Source organism: Ranitomeya variabilis, chromosome 5 (assembly GCF_051348905.1).
Source record: "Ranitomeya variabilis isolate aRanVar5 chromosome 5, aRanVar5.hap1, whole genome shotgun sequence".
In the NCBI taxonomy this organism is placed as follows: domain Eukaryota; kingdom Metazoa; phylum Chordata; class Amphibia; order Anura; family Dendrobatidae; genus Ranitomeya; species Ranitomeya variabilis.
Genome location: NC_135236.1, coordinates 658,915,395 through 658,940,345, shown reverse-complemented (window position 1 = coordinate 658,940,345; position 24,951 = coordinate 658,915,395). Strand labels below are relative to the sequence as shown.

Sequence of the window (24,951 nt, the reverse complement as noted above, 5' to 3'; positions counted from 1 at the left end):
CTATACTCAGTACCCCAGAGAGTGCTCCTATAATCAGTACCCCAGAGAGTGGTGCTATAATCAGTACCCCAGAGAGTGGTGCTATAATCAGTACCCCAGAGAGTGGTGCTATAATCAGTACCTCAGAGAGGGCTCCTATAATCAGTACCCCAGAGAGTGCTCCAATAATTAGTACCCCAGAGAGTGCTCCTATAATCAGTACCCCAGAGAGTGGTGCTATAATCAGTACCTCAGAGAGTGGTGCTATAATCAGTACCTCAGAGAGGGCTCCTATAATCAGTACCCCAGAGAGTGCTCCTATACTCAGTACCCCAGAGAGGGCTCCTATAATCAGTACCCCAGAGAGAGCACCTATAATCAGTACCCCAGAGAGTGCTCCTATACTCAGTACCCCAGAGAGTGCTCCTATAATCAGTACCCCAGAGAGTGGTGCTATAATCAGTACCCCAGAGAGTGGTGCTATAATCAGTACCCCAGAGAGTGCTCCTATAATCACTACCCCAGAGAGTGCGCCTATAATTAGTACCCCAGAGAGTTCTCCTATAATCAGTACCCCAGAGAGTGGTGCTATAATCAGTACCCCCGAGAGTGGTGCTATAATCAGTACCCCAGAGAGTGGTGCTATAATCAGTACCTCAGAGAGTGCTCCAATAATCAGTACCCCAGAGAGTGCTCCTATAATCAGTACCCCAGAGAGAGCACCCATAATCAGTACCCCAGAGAGGGCTCCTATAATCAGTACCCCAGAGAGGGCTCCTATAATCATTACCCCAGAGAGTGGTGCTATAATCAGTACCCCAGAGAGTGGTGCTATAATCAGTACCCCAGAGAGTGGTGCTATAATCAGTACCTCAGAGAGGGCTCCTATAATCAGTACCCCAGAGAGTGCTCCAATAATTAGTACCCCAGAGAGTGCTCCTATAATCAGTACCCCAGAGAGTGGTGCTATAATCAGTACCCCAGAGAGTGCTCCTATAATCACTACCCCAGAGAGTGCGCCTATAATTAGTACCCCAGAGAGTTCTCCTATAATCAGTACCCCAGAGAGTGGTGCTATAATCAGTACCCCAGAGAGTGGTGCTATAATCTGTACCTCAGAGAGTGCTCCAATAATCAGTACCCCAGAGAGTGCTCCTATAATCAGTACCCCAGAGAGTGGTGCTATAATCAGTACCCCAGAGAGGGCTCCTATAATCATTACCCCAGAGAGTGGTGCTATAATCAGTACCCCAGAGAGTGGTGCTATAATCAGTACCCCAGAGAGTGCTCCTATAATCATTACCCCAGAGAGGGCTCCTATAATCATTACCCCAGAGAGTGGTGCTATAATCAGTACCCCAGAGAGTGCTCCTATAATCAGTACCCCAGAGAGGGCTCCTATAATCAGTACCCCAGAGAGTGGTGCTATAATCAGTACCCCAGAGAGTGCTCCTATAATCATTACCCCAGAGAGGGCTCCTATAATCAGTACCCCAGAGAGTGCTCCTATAATCAGTACCCCAGAGAGTGGTGCTATAATCAGTACCCCAGAGAGTGCTCCTATAATCAGTACCCCAGAGAGGGCTCCTATAATCAGTACCCCAGAAAGTGCTCCTATAATCAGTACCCCAGAGAGGGCTCCTATAATCATTACCCCAGAGAGTGCTCCTATACTCAGTACCCCAGAGAGGGCTCCTATAATCAGTACCCTAGAGAGTGCTCCTATAATCAGTACCCCACTGGGAGAGCGCTACTACACACAGTGCTGCATTCAGATGATTCCAGGGTACACTCATTTCCTCCAGATGGTGGTCCCTATACAGAGCACCAGCCAAGTAATTCCAAATATACAATTCCACATCCAGGGTGTGCCCCCCATGTACAGTGCTCCAAGCATAGAGTGCTCTCATATACTCCTCTATACACAGTGCCAGGCAGGGAGCAGGACCCTCGGCAATGGCAAAAGATAACTTTTTTTAACCCTAAACTTGGCTTTAGGGTAAATAAAGCGGTTTATCAAGCTGCTTTCATGTTGTTGTGTGTTGTTGTGTCTCTGATGCTTTTCAGGATTTCCTCTGTGTCCAGAATCCGTCATCTATCTGTGATCTCTGCCAAGTACTAGAAGTTTGCTCAGACAATAAGGGCAACAGCGACACCTGCTGGCGGACAGTGTGTGCTACAACAAAACTCATTCTAATAGAGGGTGATGTGTTGAGTTGGACACACATGCCTGGGACGATGATTGCACCAATATTGAGGCCATTCCTATGTCAGACTGTAGACTGATCTAACATTATAGCTTAACTATCTTACCTAAACAAAGAATTAAGAGATGTTTGAGCGTCTGTAGGGGAAATTTTCTAGATGATATGGTCCTGTGATTACAGCAGCATAGGCAGACTGTTAGAGAGCCACCTATAGTGGCCAACGGCCTATGAATTGGACATTAGTGTGGATGGAATTTTTGCAGTATGCGGCCACTTTTATGTTTGGGGCCACACAACGTCTGGGTCAGAACATAGTGACCTACAACTGTACAATTCTGTAGAGTCCTGTGATTTCAGCAGCATAGGCGTTAATTAATGCAGCGCTTTAGAGAACACCAACAGGAAAAGATGGTTAAAAGTTATTAAAAAAATACAATGGGACTTTCTAAACAATCATACAAGACCTAGTAACCTACAAAAATGCTATCAATGTCAAGAATAGACAGTAAAAAGGATAAAAAGTGGATATGTGAGATGTGGATGAAGGCTGTATGGACTGTGTAGTCCTATGTGAACTGCGGACAAGATATAGTACGGTGAGGATCAGGACAAGTACAGAAATACTGAAGAATATCTGAAGGCATCATTCCGACCAAAACACAGACTTCTCTATCTCCATCATGGCATCCCCCCCCCCCCCCCCCCGAGAAACCGAAGACTGGGAAAGACTCATTCTCCATCCAGACAACAACCCCAAGCGAAGGTTGTAAAGATCGAGGCGTACTTCTCAGACAAAGAGGCTGCTGGTGGTCTCAGAAGAATGGACTGGCCGCCTCCGAGCCCAGACCTCAGTATCAATGAATGGGTAGAAGGAGTAGGAAATGCTCCAGATTTTGAAGACTGACCCTCCAGGTGGTTTACTGGGAGGGGGGGGGGGACAACTTCAGGCTTTCTTGAAAAACAGAAAACAAGAAAGAAAAAAAGGGAAAATAGCAGCGGAAACACAAAACAGTGAAGATGAGATCGATCTTAGATGTGAGATGGATAAATAAATGGCGAAATAGATATTCAAGAAGGACGTGTGTATCATTCCTACTCTCTTCACGGACATTCATTTATTTCTATATCTCTCTATCCACTGTATGTGTCCATCTATCTATAACACAGGTCAACAAAAAAAAATTTTTTTTCTGGTGTCCAAAATATTTTAATGAATTTAGGGTATTTTTGGGGTGCTGATTCTGAATATGTCATCAGTTTTGCCAGATTGGCTCAAGTTTTTGACATTTTTGGTATCTTATTTATAGCACTTGTTGGTAAATGCGACGCATCATCTCATTAATTTCTTTGGATTAGTACTTGAACTGAGCAGTTCTCAATATAGTTTTGTGTTAATTAGTGTTCTAAAAGTTTGTTCATAGCTTGATTTTTGCACTAACTTTATGTTGTTGTCTGTTTTCCAGTGAAAAGCATGAACTCATCAAGAAGTTGTCTTAACGATCCAGACTCATTCTGTTACATTTGTGGTGAATACACACTGCCAAAACATAGAAGAAACATAACAGACTTCGTAAAAAAAGTGTATTTTGCCTATTTTGGGGTTATGCTTGGGGACCAAGACAAGTTTTGGGCACCACACATAGTGTGCAAAGCATGTATCGAATTATTACGAAAATGGAGCAAAGGACAAAGAAAAAGCTTCAAATTTGGTGTTCCAATGGTGTGGAGAGAGCCAAAAAATCATCACGATGACTGTTATTTATGGTAAACACAGGTACAGGCACATCTTCACAATGAGGGACAGGCCTTCTTGCAGATTCCATGTTACTCCCATTTTCGTTTCTTATGCTTATTGAATCCTTGCACTTGCACTGCACAGAAATAACAGTCATCATGATGATTTTTTGGCTCTCTCCACACCATTGGAACACCAAATTTGAAGCTTTTTCTTTGTCCTTTGCTCCATTTTCGTAATAATTCGATACATGCTTTGCACACTATGTGTGGTGCCCAAAACTTGTCTTGGTCCCCAAGCATAACCCCAAAATAGGCAAAATACACTGTTTTTACGAAGTCTGTTATGTTTCTTCTATGTTTTGGCAGTGTGTATTCACCACAAATGTAACAGAATGAGTCTGGATCGTTAAGACAACTTCTTCTTGATGAGTTCATGCTTTTCACTGGAAAACAGAAAACAACATAAAGTTAGTGCAAAAATCAAGCTATGAACAAACTTTTAGAACACTAATTAACACAAAACTATATTGAGAACTGCTCAGTTCAAGTACTAATCCAAAGAAATTAATGAGATGATGCGTCGCATTTACCAACAAGTGCTATAAATAAGATACCAAAAATGTCAAAAACTTGAGCCAATCTGGCAAAACTGATGACATATTCAGAATCAGCACCCCAAAAATACCCCAAATTCGATGAAATATCTTTGGCACCAAAAATGCTGTTGACCAGTGTTATCCATCTATTATTTATTATCTATTATCTATCTATTATCTATCTATTATCTATCAATCTATCTATTATCTATCCATTATCTATCTATCATCTATCTATTATCTATCTATCTATCTATTATCTATCTATCTATTATCTATCTATCATCTATCTATTATCTATCTATTATTTATTATCTATTATCTACAGTATCTCTCTATTATTTATCTAGATTTTATTATCTATCCATCATCTATTATCTATCTATTATCTATTATCCAGCTATTATCTATCTATTATCTATCTATCTATTATCTCGCTATCCTTGGAAAGAAGAAACCGCACTGTGGAATCAGAGTTGATGCAAATCCAAGGAGATTGATTTGGTCCCACATTATATAGCATACAAACATCCACAATTTAACGTCAGATCATATGTGATGCAGTGCGGAGACTTTAGCTACCCATTTCTTGATATAATGAAACTTCTCCTTACGCCCATCTCATATCCATCTATTCATCCCTGTCATGAGCTGATCACTTGTTCTCCATGCATCTGTTTATATATCCGGGTGTATGTGGCCAACAAAGAAGTTGCTGGTGGTCTGAGAATAATGGACCGCGGCCACCCCAGAGCCTGGACCCTAATATCATTGAATAGGGAGTTGCATTAAAAGCTCCAAATTCTCCAGGCATAATATATGATAGATAGATAGATAGATAGATAGATAGATAGATAGATAGATAGATAGATAGATAGACAATAGATAATAGACAGAGATAGATAATAGATAGATAATAGATACAATGCCTTGCGAAAGTATTCGGCCCCTTGAACTTTTCAACCTTTTCCCACATATCATGCTTCAAACATAAAGATACCAAATGTAAATTTTTGGTGAAGAATCAACAACAAGTGGAACACAATTGTGAAGTTGAACGAAATTTATTGGTTATTTTAAATTTTTGTGGAAATTCAAAAACTGAAAAGTGGGGCGTGCAATATTATTCGGCCCCTTTAACTTAATACTTTGTTGCGCCACCTTTTGCTGCGATTACAGCTGCAAGTCACTTGGGGTATGTCTCTATCAGTTTTGTACATCGAGAGACTGAAATTCTTGCCCGTTCTTCCTTGGCAAACAGCTCGAGCTCAGTGAGGTTTGATGGAGATCGTTTGTGAACAGCAGTTTTCAGCTCTTTCCACAGATTCTCGATTGGATTGAGGTCTGGACTTTGACTTGGCCATTCTAACACCTGGATACGTTTATTTGTGAACCATTCCATGTAGATTTTACTTTATGTTTGGGATCATTGTCTTGTTGGAAGACAAATCTCCGTCCCAGTCTCAGGTCTTTTGCAGACTCCAACAGGTTTTCTTCAAGAATGGTCCTGTATTTGGCTCCATCCATCTTCCCATCAATTTTAACCATCTTCCCTGTCCCTGCTGAAGAAAAACAGGCCCAAACCATGATGCTGCCACCACCATGTTTGACAGTGGGGATGGTGTGTTCAGGGTGATGAGCTGTGTTGCCTTTATAGCCAAACATATCGTTTGGCATTGTTGCCAAAACGTTCGATTTTGGTTTCATCTGACCAGAGCACCTTCTTCCACATGTTTGGTGTGTCTCCCAGGCGGCTTTTAACAAATTTTAAATGACACTTTTTATGGATATCTTTGAGAAATGGCTTTCTTCTTGCCACTCTTCCATAAAGGCCAGATTTGTGCAGTGTACGACTGATTGTTGTCCTATGGACAGACTGTCCCACCTCAGCTGTAGATCTCTGCAGTTCTTCCAGAGTGATCATGGACCTCTTGGCTGCATCTCTGATCAGTCTTCTCCTAGTTTGAGATGAAAGTTTAGAGGGACAGCCGGGTCTTGGTAGATTTGCAGTGGTATGATACTCCTTCCATTTCCATATGATCGCTTGCACAGTGCTCCTTGGGATGTTGAAAGTTTTGGAAATCATTTTGTATCCAAATCCGGCTGTAAATGTCTCCACAACAGTATCACGGACCTGCCTGTTGGGTTCCTTGGTCTTCATGATGCTCTCTGTGCTTCAAACAGAACCCTGAGACTATCACAGAGCAGGTGCATTTATACGGAGACTTGATTACACACAGGTGGATTCTATTTATCATCATTAGGCATTTAGGACAACATTGGATCATTCTATCTATCTATCTATTATCTATAGTCTATTATCTATCTATTATCTATTAAAAATCATCTATCTATTATCTATGTATTATCTATCTATCTATTATCTATCTCTCTATTATCTATCTATTATCTATCATATATCTATTATCTATTATCTATCGATCTATTATCTATCATCTATTATCTATCTATTATCTATCATCTATTATCTATCTATTATCTATCTATCTATTATCTATCATCTATCTATTATCTGTCTATTATCTATCATCTGTCTATGTCTCACCTCTATGCATTGCTGCCTCTCTCCACATCTCACCTCTGCCTTCCTCTTGCCTCTCTAGCTGTGACTTGTGCTCCCCGTTGTTCCCCATGAGGCCGTTGCCATTATCCATCGTCTTTCTACCCTTCTTATACATAACATGAATTTTACAGCCATCCTCTACAGTTCTGTTCCCAGAGAAAGGAACAAGTAGATGATCTATTGAATATTATCTGGACACATCAGGAGTTAGGACAATCACCACTTCTCCTGACAGAAATTTACAACAACCCCCTTCCCCCCCCCCAAAAAAAAACCCATGAGAAACCCGGCCGCAAAACCAGCCAGCAGCAATGATATCGTTAACTCCGGCACAATCGTTGTCGCTTCCCTTTAATTTAATGAGGCTTGGACTCGTTTCACTCCAATTACCGAGGATCGAGACAATGGGGCGGCCGCCCGGGTGGTACCACGCCACATCTCGGTCCCGGACCACCCATCGCCGGCGTTATCTCATAACCCAGTTTTTATAGAATCATAGAGGACGCATTAACTAGAAGTGACGGGTCCAATTACCCCCGACACACGGGGAAGTGTCCGGCCGCCGCACGTCTCTGTGCCAATGTCGCCGGGCGCACACAGGGCATTTCACAAATAATTAGCTATTTTCAAAGCTCGGGGAAGCATGATCAAATGGTGACAGCCATGGGGAGCGGGCGGGCCGCACAGTACCCCGTGTGTTCACCACAGCCCAGCAGTCTGCAGTTCACAGTCCTGTTTACACAGGCCGCCTCTGAAAGCGTCCGCCGCCGCTGCGAGCACTTCACGGCGGCTCCACTCACTATTTACAGGGACGTTCAGGGCTCGGTCTGAAGCCGGCGGCATTTATCATCTGTGGAGCATGTGAAAAATATATAATGAATATTTCATATCAAAAACGGCTCGAAAAGTAAAGGAAATGAAAAATTCCGATAATCCGGCACGGTCGTTGGCGGGTCAGTGCTCAATAGATTTACTATAATCCGACATACTCATAAGCGAGTCATTGCTGGGTCACTGAGTGGTAAAATTCCAATAATCCGGCATGATCATAAGCGAGTCATTGCTGGGTCATTGAGTGGTAAAATTCCGATAATCCGGCATGATCATAAGTGAGTCATTGCTGGGTCATTGAGTGGTGAAAGTCCGATAATCCGGCATGACCATAAGCGAGTTATTGCTGGGTCACCGAATGGTAAAATTCCGATAATCCGGCATGCTCATAGGCGAGTCATTGCTGAGTCACCGAGTGGTAAAATTCCAATAATCCGGCATGCTCATAGGCGAGTCATTGCTGGGTCACCGAGTGGTAAAATTCCAATAATCCGGCATGCTCATAGACGAGTCATTGCTGGGTCACCGAGTGGTAAAATTCCAATAATCCGGCATGATCATAGGCGAGTCATTGCTGAGTCACCGAGTGGTAAAATTCCAATAATCCGGCATGCTCATAGGCGAGTCATTGCTGGGTCACCGAGTGGTAAAATTCCAATAATCCGGCATGATCATAAGCGAGTCATTGCTGGGTCACCGAGTGGGAATATTCCAATAATCCGGCATGCTCATAGGCGAGTCATTTCTGGGTCACCGAGTGGGAAAATTCTGATAATCCGGCATGATCATAGGCGGGTCACTGCACAATAAAAGTATACCAGTATAGGATGAAGACACATCCTATACTGGTATACTGGTGATGTGTGAAACTGGTATACTGGTGATACATCCTATACTGGTATGCTGGTGACACATCCTATACTGGTATACTGGTGACGTGTGATACTGGTATACTGGTGATACATCCTCTACTGGTATGCTGGTGACATGTGTGATACTGGTATACTGGTGACACATCCTATACTGGTATACTGGTGACATGTGTGATACCGGTATACTGGTGATACATCCTCTACTGGTATGCTGCTGACACATCCTATACTGGTATACTGGCGACGTGTGATACTGGTATACTGGTGATACATCCTCTACTGGTATGCTGGTGACACATCCTATACTGGTATACTGGCGACGTGTGATACTGGTATACTGGTGATACATCCTCTACTGGTATGCTGGTGACACTGGTATACTGGTGACACATCCTATACTGGTATGCTGCTGACATGGGTGATACTGGTATACTGGTGACACATCCTATACTGGTATGCTGCTGACATGGGTGATACTGGTATACTGGTGACACATCCTATACTGGTATGCTGGTAACATGTGTGATAATGGTATACTGGTGACACATCCTATACTGGTATGCTGGTGACGTGTGATAATGGTATACTGGTGACACATCCTATACTGGTATGCTGGTGACATGGGTGATACTGGTATACTGGTGACACATTCCATACTGGTATGCTGGTGACATGGGTGATACTGGTATACTGGTGACACATTCCATACTGGTATGCTGGTGACATGGGTGATACTGGTATACTGGTGACACATTCCATACTGGTATGCTGGTGACATGGGTGATACTGGTATACTGGTGACACATCCTATACTGGTATGCTGGTGACATGTGTGATACTGGTATACTGGTGACACATCCTATACTGGTATGCTGGTAACATGCGTGATAATGGTATACTGGTGACACATCCTATACTGGTATGCTGGTGACATGGGTGATACTGGTATGCTGGTGACACATTCCATACTGGTATGCTGGTGACATGGGTGATACTGGTATGCTGGTGACACATTCCATACTGGTATGCTGGTGACATGGGTGACACTGGTATACTGGTGACACATCCTATACTGGTATGCTGGTGACATGGGTGATATTGGTATACTGGTGACACATTCTATACTGGTATACTGGTGACATGTGTGATACTGGTATACTGGAGATACATCCTATACTGGTATGCTGATGACATGTGTGATACTGGTATACTGGTGACACATCCTATACTGGTATGCTGGTGACATGGGTGATACTGGTATACTGGTGACACATTCTATACTGGTATGCTGGTGACATGGGTGACACTGGTATACTGGTGACACATCCTATACTGGTATGCTGGTGACATGGGTGATACTGGTATACTGGTGACACATTCTATACTGGTATGCTGGTGACATGGGTGACACTGGTATACTGGTGACACATTCTATACTGGTATACTTGAATACTAAGCGCTTCTTGGGGAAAAAAATAGAAGGGAATATGATGGAGGAGTTGTTCTGTACTCTGCTGCCACCTTGTGGTCTTGACATGCAAGTACAAAATAGCTACACTATCCAGAATGTTCTAGCAGCCTGAGACAACGACTGAAGATTATGCGATCATCAGTGATACTGTGTAACGTGTGCCGCTGACGGTCTGCGGTATATAATGTACAGCACATGGACTAAAGAAGTATGCGGCACATCGGAGCACACTATATGTCACTAATGGTACACTGCATAGTGTGTAACCTAGAGGATCTGTGCTATAAAGGGTATACGGGGGAAGAAAACTAAAAAATGTCACAATATTTCGCCTGACACCTCATCCGGCTCTGCGTGTTGTCAGAGCATTGTACTGCGGGTGTCAGGTGCGCAGCCACAGAAGCACCAACGAAAACTTATCCTGTGGCGTTCACCGTACGGAATAAGTAATATGCTATTTCATCAGTTCTTAGACTTACGTACACGGCGATAGCAATTATTTTACACTTTATTGACATTTCGGGAAAAAGGAAAGATACAACTTATATCCAATTATTGCCAATTTGCCTCCATTGTCCCCCCGACCACCATGGCTGTTATGACATACCAGCACCCCTCAATCATGTTGCGGGGGAACGTTTGGAAAAGGTGTGGAGGGCACAACGGAGGTCAGAACGGAGACTTTTGCAATTTATTGCTTATTAAAATTTGCAACCGTTCTTAAGATATTAACGTTTTTCTCTTTTCTTCTGTTTGCAGCTTGTTTCCTCGGCGACCGACCACCGCTGCTGTTTAGCTTGTAAGCGCTAAGCTAAAACTGTCCAGAATTATGATGTAACAGCGGGCTACAACGATTCTGACCATCCGTCGAAACAGCGCTTACGAGCTCAACAGAAAAGAACTTGTAAGCACTGCGCATGTTCTACTGTCTAGCAGCGGTGGTCGGTCTCCAAGGCAACAAGCTGTAAACGTAGGAAAAAAAAGGTTAATATCTCAAGAACGACTAATAATTTTAACAAGCAGTAAGTTACAAAATTGTTTGTCATTACAAGCACTATCCGACAATATCCATATATTTAGATGGGGATAACCCTTTTATTTACATTTTTATTTAATGTGATCATAAAATAAAACAATAATTTATAATTCTTTAAATATCCAATTTTGGCAATAGAGGGCACCGAAAGCTTTTTTTCGTCTACACAGAATATAATACGTGAATTTTTGGGGGTCGCCGATGATCTTTACTGCTTTTAATTGCGGATGTAGATAACCTATAATATCCTGGACGGAGGATAAATTACGACGTCGATAGATTTTACTATCATCGACTGTAGAAGTTACAGAAGATTAAAAATAAGGAATAGAACGTAATGTTTATTAATGTAACGCTAGGCCTCAATTATCAAAACTTGTCTGGCAGTAGAAAGGTGTGTCTCCCCTAGCAACCAATCACAGAGCAGCTTTCATTTTCCCAGAGCATTTTAAAAAATGAAAGCTGCGCTGTGATTGGTTGCTATGGGCCACAAAGATGGTCTCTCGCGGTAACACTGTTATGATAAATGAGGCCTATAAGATATTGGTGTTTTGGGGGTTTTCAGTATGCAGTGGTTAGGGACCCAACGAATGACCACCGGCCTTACCTACCAGGTAACCGTGTTATAGGAGCCCAAAGGGAAATGGGGGACGCGGAGAGCATCGGCGAGCCCACCTGGTCCACAGAGGAGGACCTCAGCACAAACTGCTGAAAAAGGCTTCTTCCCATCTTAGACGGTCACTCACCAACTACAAAAGGTAGGGGCAATGCTAGGGCCATGAGAGAGCAGAGGCCCAAGCCCCCAAACACGTTTCTATATGATCGGCAGTCCTATGTAACCCTACAAATAACAGTGATAACTCTGTGTAGACAGGTAATGTAGTAGGTGTTACCTGCAGTCCTATGTAGCACTACAAATAACAGTGATAACTCTGTGTAGACAGGTAATGTAGTAGGTGTTACCTGCAGTCCTATGTAACAGTACAGATAGCAGTGATAACTCTGTGTAGACAGGTAATGTAGTAGGTGTTACCTGCAGTCCTATGTAACACTACAGATAACAGTGATAACTCTGTGTAGACAGGTAATGTAGTAGGTGTTACATGCAGTCCTATGTAACACTACAGATAACAGTGATAACTCTGTGTAGACAGGTAATGTAGTAGGTGTTACCTGCAGTCCTATGTAACACTACAGATAACAGTGATAACCATGTGTAGACAGGTAATGTAGTAGGTGTTACCTGCAGTCCTATGTAACACTACAGATAAAAGTGATAACTCTGTGTAGACAGGTAATGTAGTAGGTGTTACATGCAGTCCTATGTAACACTACAGATAACAGTGATAACTCTGTGTAGACAGGTAATATAGTAGGTGTTACCTGCAGTCCTATGTAACAGTACAGATAGCAGTGATAACTCTGTGTAGACAGGTAATGTAGTAGGTGTTACCTGCAGTCCTATGTAACACTACAGATAACAGTGATAACTCTGTGTAGACAGGTAATGTAGTAGGTGTTACCTGCAGTCCTATGTAACACTACAGATAACAGTGATAACCATGTGTAGACAGGTAATGTAGTAGGTGTTACCTGCAGTCCTATGTAACACTACAGATAAAAGTGATAACTCTGTGTAGACAGGTAATGTAGTAGGTGTTACATGCAGTCCTATGTAACACTACAGATAACAGTGATAACTCTGTGTAGACAGGTAATATAGTAGGTGTTACCTGCAGTCCTATGTAACAGTACAGATAGCAGTGATAACTCTGTGTAGACAGGTAATGTAGTAGGTGTTACCTGCAGTCCTATGTAACACTACAGATAACAGTGATAACTCTGTGTAGACAGGTAATGTAGTAGGTGTTACCTGCAGTCCTATGTAACACTACAGATAACAGTGATAACTCTGTGTAGACAGGTAATGTAGTAGGTGTTACCTGCAGTCCTATGTAACACTACAGATAACAGTGATAACTCTGTGTAGACAGGTAATATAGTAGGTGTTACCTGCAGTCCTATGTAACAGTACAGATAGCAGTGATAACTCTGTGTAGACAGGTAATGTAGTAGGTGTTACCTGCAGTCCTATGTAACACTACAGATAACAGTGATAACTCTGTGTAGACAGGTAATGTAGTAGGTGTTACATGCAGTCCTATGTAACACTACAGATAACAGTGATAACTCTGTGTAGACAGGTAATGTAGTAGGTGTTACCTGCAGTCCTATGTAACACTACAGATAACAGTGATAACCATGTGTAGACAGGTAATGTAGTAGGTGTTACCTGCAGTCCTATGTAACAGTACAGATAGCAGTGATAACTCTGTGTAGACAGGTAATGTAGTAGGTGTTACCTGCAGTCCTATGTAACACTACAGATAACAGTGATAACTCTGTGTAGACAGGTAATGTAGTAGGTGTTACATGCAGTCCTATGTAACACTACAGATAACAGTGATAACTCTGTGTAGACAGGTAATGTAGTAGGTGTTACCTGCAGTCCTATGTAACACTACAGATAACAGTGATAACCATGTGTAGACAGGTAATGTAGTAGGTGTTACCTGCAGTCCTATGTAACACTACAGATAAAAGTGATAACTCTGTGTAGACAGGTAATGTAGTAGGTGTTACATGCAGTCCTATGTAACACTACAGATAACAGTGATAACTCTGTGTAGACAGGTAATATAGTAGGTGTTACCTGCAGTCCTATGTAACAGTACAGATAGCAGTGATAACTCTGTGTAGACAGGTAATGTAGTAGGTGTTACCTGCAGTCCTATGTAACACTACAGATAACAGTGATAACTCTGTGTAGACAGGTAATGTAGTAGGTGTTACCTGCAGTCCTATGTAACACTACAGATAACAGTGATAACTCTGTGTAGACAGGTAATGTAGTAGGTGTTACCTGCAGTCCTATGTAACACTACAGATAACAGTGATAACTCTGTGTAGACAGGTAATATAGTAGGTGTTACCTGCAGTCCTATGTAACACTACAGATAACAGTGATAACTCTGTGTGGACAGGTAATGTAGTAGGTGTTACCTGCAGTCCTATGTAACAGTACAGATAGCAGTGATAACTCTGTGTAGACAGGTAATGTAGTAGGTGTTACCTGCAGTCCTATGTAACACTACAGATAACAGTGATAACTCTGTGTAGACTGGTAATGTAGTAGGTGTTACCTGCAGTCCTATGTAACACTACAGATAACAGTGATAACTCTGTGTAGACAGGTAATGTAGTAGGTGTTACATGCAGTCCTATGTAACACTACAGATAACAGTGATAACTCTGTGTAGACAGGTAATGTAGTAGGTGTTACCTGCAGTCCTATGCAACACTACAGATAACAGTGATAACTCTGTGTAGACAGGTAATGTAGTAGGTGTTACCTGCAGTCCTATGTAACACTACAGATAACAGTGATAACTCTGTGTAGACAGGTAATGTAGTAGGTGTTACCTGCAGTCCTATGTAACACTACAGATAAAAGTGATAACTCTGTGTAGACAGGTAATGTAGTAGGTGTTACCCGCAGTCTTATGTAACACCACAAATAACAGTGATAACTCTCTGAGTACAGAAAATGTAGTAGATGTCACCTGCAGTCCTATGTAACACCACAAATAATATAGTGATAGCTCGGAGTACAAATAATGTAGCAGATGTCACCTGCAGTCCTATGTAACAACACAAATAACAGTGATAACTCTGAGCACAGATAATGTAGCAGATGTCACCTGCAGTCCTATGTAACACCACAGATAATATAGTCATAGATCTCGGAGTACAGATAATGTAGTAGATGTTACCTGCAGTCCTATGTAACAACACAAATAACATAGTGATAACTCTCCGAGTACAGATATTGTAGTAGATGGTCTGACTGCAAAGGCTGGAAGACATAGATAGAGCAGGTGGCTCTTCTGAGGCGACTGGTGAAGCCATGCCATAGAGACCACTGGGGTGTCGGGAGGAAGATGAAGGGGTCGCTAGTATGTATAAGACCCAGGAAGTCTTCTTGGCTGACTGCACCTCTGCGCCAAACAGGTCACTGAGGAGCAACGCAGCAGCGTAATACGGTGTGCTGTGTGTGCACTGATAGATAGAAAATTACCTTTGTTCAGTTTTCAAAAAAGTGTGGCCTAATGGGATTCTGTGAATTACACTCATTATCCGGGGCATAAGCTCCAAATCTAAGTGCCCAGTGATGTCTCTAACAATGCGTGAAAACTTGATTATCGCTATATGTTTGTGGAACTTGGCCCCCACTGTTTCCAAGAATCGAGTTCTAAAAATGCTCAGTTCCAAACATTTATTCTCTATGGGACTCCGTTTTACCAGGCATTTCTAAGCCCTGTTCTTGGGATCATTGGTGGTCCTAGCAATTAGTCCACAAACCAGTCAGCAAGTCTATGCTAACCTCTCACGATCTCTGAAAGCATCTACAACAGGCATGTGAATTCCACATCTAGACCATGGAGCAATGATAGAAGGTTGCTTGGTTTGGAGAATCACCATCTCATGTACACGGTCAGGTGAATGTTTCCTACAGAAGAGACCACACCAGGATCCAGTATGGGAAGAAGACAAAACTGGCAGAAGTAGTGCGATACGCAATGTTCAGCTGGGAAATCTTGGGTCCTGGAATTCGTTTGGATATGTACCAGCTTCCTAAAAACCGTAGAGAACAAGTAACCCCCTCATGGCAGTGGTATTCCACAATGGCCTTTTTCTGCATGCCACACGACCTTTCATGTTCCTCAATCCATTCCTGAACATTTTTGAAGTCCAATTGTTAATCTGATTGAGCATCTGTGGGTTCTCCTAAAAAAAAAGTTTAATCCATTATGGCAAACCTTCCACAGAGATCTTGTGGAGTCCAAGTCTTGCCCATAGACACTCTACGACGCGACTCTCTTTCTCACAGAAACCAAGGAAATTCACGAGCCAATGCCAAACATGAAAACATAGACTGAGGAAATCCAAAGAAGACAACCTTGTTATTAAAATACTTCCTAGGACAAGCTCATACAAGACTGAACAGATCTAGATCCCCAAGCATTTGCCCAAACAAGTCTAAGCAGAATGAAACAGATGAGGGAAACAAAGCACTTGTCCAGACCCGTCTGTGCAGAAGAGGACATGTCTAGATTACATGGCATGTGCCCAGACACGTTGAAACAAAGCTGAGCATGCCTAAATCACACCGCATTGGCCACAACATGTCTGAGCACAAATAAACATGTCTAGATTATGCCACCTTTGCCCAAACATGTCTAAACAGAAACTAACATGTCTAGATTACTCAGTCTTTGCCTAAACGAGTCTCAGCAGAGAAAAAGCTTGCCGCAATTATGCAGCACTTGTCAGGACATGCCTAGACAGAACTGAACATGTAAAGATTGTGATTTAATTGTCCCCGTGTCTGAAAGTGGCCATAGATGTGAAGAGAAAGCTGTTGTCACGATTATGTTTCAATCCTGCGGGGACAACCCTTTGGATTCAGACTATTGGAAGCATTTTTTTAAAATTATGGTCAGACATTGGAGTAGGAAAGGATTGGACAATACCTATTGAGTCTGGCCTACAAACCACCAGTAAGCAGATGCTGATCTACGAACCACCAGTGAGCGGATGCTGTTCTACGAGCCACCAGTAATTGGGTGCTGTTTTACGAGCCACCAGTGAGCGGGTGCTGGCCTACGAGCCACCAGTGAGCAGGTGCTGGCCTACGAGCCACCAGTGAGCGGGTGCTGGCCTACAAGCCACCAGTGACCGGGTGCTGACCTACAAGCCACCAGTGACCAGGTGCTGACCTACAAGCCACAAGTGAGCACGTGCTGGCCTACAAGACACCAGTGAGTGGGTGCTGGCCTACAAGCCACAAGTGAGCAGGTGCTGGCCTACGAGCCACCAGTGAGTGGGTGCTGGCCTCCTGAGTCTCCAGGGTCTGGACAACAGTGCCGATCAAAATCAATGTATTGCAAAGATGCCAGTTGTCTACTGACGCTGCCCTTAAGTCCCCAACCACTGATACTCTGTTAGCTTGATTGACATTGGATTGTTTGCCGATTCAGCCCACATAAATCTTGGAAGTAATCTATTGAATTTATGAAGACATCCAGAGAGCCTTTCAACTTCAAAACCAAAAGCCACAGAAATGTTTGACCACCTCATCTTTAAGGTGCTGAAAAATTGGTATTTTGGAGGCAGCACACGTGCTGTTTATGTCTTCTTCTACAAGTCAAAACATTCACAGTCTTCAAAACGTATACACGTCTCCCAACACTGGACACGTCTCAATAGAAGTATCACTATTTTCATTTTCAGACCTTTAAAATAAGCACAAGCCCCAGAGACCACATCCTGCTTTGACGCAGTTTCGGCATCTGCTCTGGGTGCAGTCCTAGCATCTAGGGTTACTTAAGTGACAAAGAAAAACAAGCCCGAGCTACTGGTACAGAGGGAGCACTGACATAGAAGACAAAAACATCCAGATTTTTTCATAGATTCCAATGACCTGCTGGTTTATGACCCCGATGTTTTTTTCTTGAGTAGGTGGAACTTCATTTTAACTCACCCTGGAATTATTTGATAGAAGTGAAGGGGGGTGGATTCATATTCTAAATATCTAATAAAATATAATCTATCCAAACCATATGACAGGGGTCAAAAGGGTAATCTAATATTGATACCATAACCTTTTAAGCACTGTGGGGGGCCCCAGCTCAAGACCTTTTAAACAAACACTAAGTTCAAAAAATGTACAAAAAAATATTTTTTTTAGAATGGAATTGAAAATTTACTTGAATATACAAAACTTTTTGAGAATGCAAAATTTGGAAAACAAACAAAAAAAATTCCCTTATACACTCCTTACTAGTGATGCGTAAGTATACTCGTTGCTCGGGTGGTCTCCGAGTATTTGTGAGTGCTCTGAGATTTAGTTTTTGTAGTCGTAGCTGCATGATTTGCGGCTGCTAGACAGCCTGAATACATGTGGGGAGTGGGGATTGCCTGGTTGCTAGGAAATCCCCACATGTACTCAAGTTGCCTAGCACAGATCATGCAGATGTGTCGACAAAAACTAAATCTCCGAGCACTCACAAATACTCGGAGACCACCCAAGCATTCTCGGGAAAACCAGAGCAACGAGCATACTCGCTCCTCACTACTCCTTACCGCTAACCTGTCTGGTCCCTCCGCTGCCCACCGTCCAGTCATCAGAGTTCCCTCTTCTTTTCCCCGCTGGGCGCCAAATATTTTAGCCTGTCCATTTGAGGCTGGCATGTTCAGCCACAACCAAGCCTTGAAGGTCACTGTGCATTCCAGGTTGCGACTTCACGGGCGAACACTGCGAAGTGACCTCTGAGGCCTGGTAACATCCAGAAGGCCCGGTCTAGAATGAGCAGGCTGAAGATGCGACAGTGGAAAGAAGAGAACAGGACAACAGTGCTACTCGCTGTCCACCATCCGGTTCTTATGGCTTGTTTTTTTTCTGCCTTCGAAGATCCAACATGTTCACTCTAGGACAGGACTTTCGTCTCTGCTGTGACGGAACGATGACAACATGCAGTGACCTCCAACGCCTGTTCACAGATGGAATTCCTCGCTTAGAGTGAACAGGTCATAAGAAGAGGTGCGCGACAGGCGATAGAAGAGATGGTTCTGAAGATCGGATGAAAGAGGATCAATTCGATGGAGAAAAACTTTGCTGAAAATTGAATTTCTAGTGGAAATCTGTGATATTTGTCAAATTCTAATTGTCAGATCTGCTCATCTCTACCCGTAATCTCCTCCTTTTCTTTGACCTATTAATTAGAACTGAAAAATATATAAATAAATCTTCTCTGTATCTTGGGGGATAAACTCGATTCACCATCCGCCTTCTTCGCTGTCCTGTCTAGCTACAAAACAACTGTCTGCAGCAGGATCCTCTCCCCCTGCTTTGTCCACAGTAGGATTTAATTGACAAGCCCTGCCTAATTGGATAAGCCAGGCTCATCTTCAGTCAGTCACTAGTCAAGGATGCAAGTAGATAGTAGAAGATTAAGTCCTGTATTCTCTGCAGGATTTCTGCAAGATTCAGGATCAAATGCTGCTGACAATGAATAGCGAGGGGCGAGTAGATTTATTATTTTTCTATATGGTTCTTTTTTTAAAGGTTTAATAGATGTTATCGACTCAGATCTTGTAAGTATAAGATAATTACAATGAGTGCCTTGTTCACTCTGTTATATAGAGGAGAGATAAATAGCAAGGTGTTAGTTCCTTGCCAACCATGGCATTTTGTGCAAATTCCTCATCAGTTTGCTTTCCAAAGATGCAGTTTCTTGATAATTTCGGAATCCTACTAGGCATCCAGTAGTCAAATGGATGGAACCAACCATAGCTGGTCCCTCATTCTCCATAATTATATGTTCTCCTTCTATGGAGTCTACTCCATTACTAGGAAGAAAGAACATGCAATGTAATGTTATGTTGGGCCATATGGTTGAGAGATGTTCCCTGCATCACAAGTCGCTTGGGGTCCGACCGTTAGGACCCCTACTAATCATGAGAATGGGGGTCTGTTATGATCCTTAGCGGTTGAGGATCACAAATTACTCCAGCTAAGTAACAAACATAGGACAAGCTCTAGGGAGGTGGCAAACTGGACTGACCGCAAATCTGAACCTATACAAACACACTAGAAGTAGCCGGTGAACGTGCCTAAAAATCCTAGACGTCTCGAGCCAGCCTGAGGAACTAACTACCCCTAGAGAGAAAGAAAGACCTCTCTTGCCTCCAGAGAAATAATCCCCAAAGATATAGAAGCCCCCAACAAATAATAACGATGAGGTAAGAGGAAGGCACATACACAGGGGTGAAAACAGATTCAGCAAATGAGGCCCACTAATACTAGATAGCAGAAAATAGTAAAGGGGTCTGAGCGGTCAGTAAAAAACCCTTACAAAATATCCACACTGAGATTTCAAGAACCCCCGCACCAACTAACGGTGTGGGGGGAGAAACTCAGTCCCCTAGAGCAACCAGCAAGCGAGGAGATCACATCTTAGCAAGCTGGACAAGAAACATGATGAATGCTGATAATCAAAAAATGAACAAACAAAAACTTATCTTGTCTTGGAGAGACTGGGAGCAAGGTAGTCACAAGGAATCTGAAGAGCACTGAATACATTGATAGCAGGCAAGGAACTGAGTATCCAGGTGAGCTAAATAGGAAACCAACCAAGGATAACGAACCAGCTGATGCAGCCAACCTGCAGAAAGACAACACTACACAGTACCGCTTGTGACCACTAGAGGGAGCCTAAAAACAGAGTTCACAACAGGGGTCCCCATGTCCCTCATTTCAATCATAGATATGGTGGTTTCACACTAACAGGTTAGCTCAATTTAAAGTCTATCGTACTGATGGAAAAAGTAGAGCGCTGTCGATTTGAATGGAAAGACACAGTGTACGTGTAACTGAGTCGCCCGCCTGGGCAGTGGGGTACTCGGCACCGGGTCCGGTTAAAAGGGATGTCACGGTGGCTGTTACCCGGTCCATGGCCCTAGGCACTCATTTATAAGGAGAAAGGTCTTTTAAGGGGAATTGGAATAAAGTCTATTGTTCGTGACGCCACCTGTGGTTTTCGGTCAGTAGGGACCAACGCAGCGTAAAGGGGTCCTCTGGGGTGATGGTATGGCGGCTGGATGGTGACGCTTCCCACAGGTGAAGCGAGGTCCCCAGGCCTCCCAAGGTGTATGGCAATGATGGTGTATGCCGATAAATAACACAGGACACCGGAGGATAGTCTTTACCTGGTTTACTGATGGTAGCAGTCCATCTCAGTCCAGGGTACCAGGTACAGGTGTCGCGGCGGCCCGGCCGGCCTGGAGGCAATAGATGAATCCCCTTATCCAGTTGAGGTCCGTGAGCCTTTCCTAATAACGCAGGTGTGTGGGGTCCCTGCTGCCTGAAGCCTGCTGGCAAGGTATCCCTTCTTTCCCCTGTCCTGGGACAGGTACCTGTATGGCGGGAAGCTTGAACCATTTTACAGGGTCTCTATCGTGACCCAGGCCCTTCAGGTGCTGCTGCGTCTTCAGGTGTGATGTGGGCAAATCACATACAGTTCTTAGCCCTCCGGTTCTGTGGTGCGACACGACACGACACAACCTCGGGCTCCCAATGCCCAGTTTCTGCGTTCTGGCTCTGAGGGTGCCCAGTCACAGTTCCCCTCTGATCCCTGTATCTCTCCTCTGATCCTTCTCTCAGTAGCTCCACCACATTCAACCCCTTGGATTCTCCTTCCTTCCTGAAGCTGCAGCTCAAGTCCTGGCTGCACGGCTCAGCTGCCTGCTCTGCGTCTCTCCTAGACGTCTGCTCTCCCTGGGCCAACTCCCTTCTTCGGTCTCCCTGGACCAACTACCCAACTCCTCCTCCAGGCCAGGATACATATAACTCAGGGAAGCTCCCCTGAATCCGGTTCCTGAGCTCCCCATTCTGGCCTGGATTTGGAATGTGTTGTGTGCGCGTGCCTTACCTGGTGAAGAGGATCCCCCTTGCCTCCAAGCATGATATTACCCTCCCCGAAAGGAAGGCAATATCAATGTAACAACCGGTCACCTGGGGTGTTACATAATCACCACTTAGTTCAAGTGGGGGACATTGGACCTCTGTAGACCTGTCTCTCTAGAGCAGGGGTGGGGAACCTCAGGCCCCTAGGGCCATTTACGGCCCTCGATGACCTTTTATCAGGCCCCCGAGCAGATTCTCAGGGACCACATTCTTGGGCAAGGAGCTGTATTTTCATTGCCACAAGCTCATTCATTTCTTCTTGCTCTGTTAGCAGACACACGCAGTGTTCACTACTGAACATTGAAGGTCATGCAACGAAAGATTACGTCCTGAAACCAGTGCCAGAGTCAGGATGCACTTTGTGGGCAGAGTTTGTACAGCCCCCGAAGGATGGTATAATATCCAAATGGCCCTTGACAGAAAAAAGATTCTCCACCCCTGCTCTAGAGACACATGAACCTCTGTAGACCTCTGTCTATCTAGAGACACTTATGTGAATCAGCAATAAAGGCTGTTCTAAGAAACGCAGGTTAGGTATGCTTAAAGGGTACTAGGGTTTGATTATGGCATATACTTGCCAACTTCCAAAAACATTCGGGAGGCTTTCCGGAAAAAGAGACAACCTCCCGGAAGAGTCGGTCAATCTGGTGCTGAAGAAAACCTTCTGAAATTCAGCAATCTTGGGGAGGGATAGAAGGAGTTTGAAAATTGGTCGGAATATGCACATAAGGGGCACAGAGTGAGAGAGCGAAGGACAACAATTTTTGGCTCAGCCACCAACCTCCCAGATGCCAACCCTCTAAAGTTGACAAGCATGAATGTTTAGGTGTAATGACTGCCAGGTAAGTAGAGAGGAAGCAAGAAAGAGCATGATAATGTATACATATAGGAGGTGGTCAACCAAAGTTATCTGTGGGCTCCAAAATACACTTCTCAAAAAAATAAAGGGAACCCTAAAATCCCACATCCTAGATAATCACTGAATGAAATATTCCAGTTGTAAATCTTTATTCATTAGATAGTGGAATGTGTTGAGAACAATAAAACCTAAAAATGATCAACGTAAATCACAACTAATATCCCACGGAGGTCTGGAGTTGGAATGATGCTCACAATCAAAGTGGAAAATGAAGTTACAGGCTGATCCAACTTCAGTGGAAATGCCTCAAGACAAGGAAATGATGCTCAGTATTGTGTGTGGCCTCCACGTGCCTGTGTGATCTACAATGCCTGGGCATGCTCCTGATGAGGCGGCGGATGGTCTCCTGAGGGATCTCCTCCCAGACCTGGACTAAAGCATCCGCCAACTCCTGGACAGTCTGTGGTGCAACATGACATTGGTGGATGGTGCGAGACATGATGTCCCAGATGTGCTCAATCGGATTCAAGTCTGGGCCAGTCGATAGCTTCAATGCCTTCATCTTGCAGGAACTGCTGACACACTCCAGTCACATGAGGTCTGGCATTGTCCTGCATTAGAAGGAACCCAGGGTCAACCGCACCAGCATAAGGTCTCACAAGGTGTCTGAGGATCTCATCTTGGTACCTAATGGCAGTCAGGCTACTTCTGGCGAGCACATGGAGGGCTGTGCAGCCCTCCAAAGAAATGCCACCCCACACCATTACTGACCCACTGCCAAACCGGTCATGCTGAAGGATGTTGCAGGCAGCAGATCGCTCTCCACGGCGTCTCCAGACTCTGTCACGTCTGTCACATGTGCAAAGTGTGAACCTGCTTTCATCTGTCAAGAGCACAGGGCGCCAGTTGTGAATTTGCCAATCCTGGTGTTGTGTGGCAAACGCCAAGTGTCCTGCATGGTGTTGGGAGCACAACCCCCATCTGTGGACGTCGGGCACTCAGACCATCCTTATGGAGTCGGTTTCTAACCATTTGTGCAGACACATGCACATTTGAGGCCTGCTGGAGGTCATTTTGCAGGACTCGGGCAGTGCTCCTCCTGTTCCTCCTTGCACAATGGCTGAGGTAGTGGTCCTGCTGCTGGGTTGTTGCCCTCCTACGGCCCCCTCCATGTCTCCTGGTGTACTGGCCTGTCTCCTGGTAGCGCCTCCAGCCTCTGGACACTACGCTGACAGACACAGCAAACCTTCTTGACACAGCTCGCACTGATGTGCCATCCTGGATGAGCTGCACTACCTGAGCCACTTGTGTGGGTTGTAGAGTCCGTCTCATGCTACCACGAGCGTGAAAGCACAACCAACATTCAAAAGTGGCCAAAACATCAGCCAGAAAGCATTGGTACTGAGATGTGGCCTGTGGTCCCCACCTGCAGAACCACTCCTTTATTGAGGGTGTCTTGATAATTGCCAATAATTTCCATCTGTTGTCTATACCATTTGCACAACAGCATGTGAGATTGGTTGTCAATCAGTGTGGCTTCCTAAGTGGACAGTTTGATTTCACAGAGGTTTGATTTACTTGGAGTTAGATTCTATTTTTTGAGCAGTGTAGAAGATTATGGTTGCAAGTTTGTGTTTACATTAGGAAGAGCAGCTCTGGAGTACAAACTTCTGCCCTTTACAGGTGAAGGAGCGGGATGACTAATAGAAGTTAAATACTTTAGAACTTTTATTCTTCATTTTCAGGCAGAGAGGCGGTGTTAAATACTACTCTGTTATTGTTTCTTCTCCCCCGTCACATAGACACCTACAGATAACCGTTTTTCTCAGCTCTACACTAATAGGACGAGGGCAAACATGATGTTTCCTGATGCAGCAGATAAAGACGGGTTTGTGGGAAGCGTCGGAAATATGTCTCTAACCACATCACTTTTTGCTCGCCTGCTGCGTAAATCATACAGACGTGTACAGCAGCTGACTGCCATGTCTGTTCCGACACTCATGTCCTCTGTGGCTGTGGCGCAGAGGGCACAATTTAAGTGGAACCAACAGCTGCCACTTAGAGGTCAGAATTTAATGGTCGGTCATGAGAAACAGGGAGAAAAATATGAGCTGCGAAAATTTGTACAAAGAGCTGGCACTGCCACGTGGAATGGTTTCCAGCTTCCTTTACAATTACTCTATTTTGTGGT

General features: G+C 43.9%; 2 protein-coding genes across 3 annotated transcripts in view; one reads left to right on the top strand and one right to left on the bottom strand.

Moving 5' to 3' along the window:
* Positions 1-24,951, bottom strand: part of CCND2 (cyclin D2) — a 559,919-nt gene that overhangs the window by 524,654 nt on the left and 10,314 nt on the right. The window lies entirely within an intron of this gene.
* The window catches only part of PARP11 (poly(ADP-ribose) polymerase family member 11), a 47,559-nt gene continuing 34,429 nt past the window's right edge, over positions 11,822-24,951 (top strand). The window contains exon 1 of one of the 2 annotated variants that reach the window (XM_077266499.1): positions 11,822-11,927. The gene's annotated coding sequence lies outside the window, so the exon portion shown is untranslated. Of the gene's footprint in view, positions 11,928-12,050; positions 12,072-24,951 lie in introns of those variants that run through there. The other variant, XM_077266500.1, reaches the window with a different exon arrangement.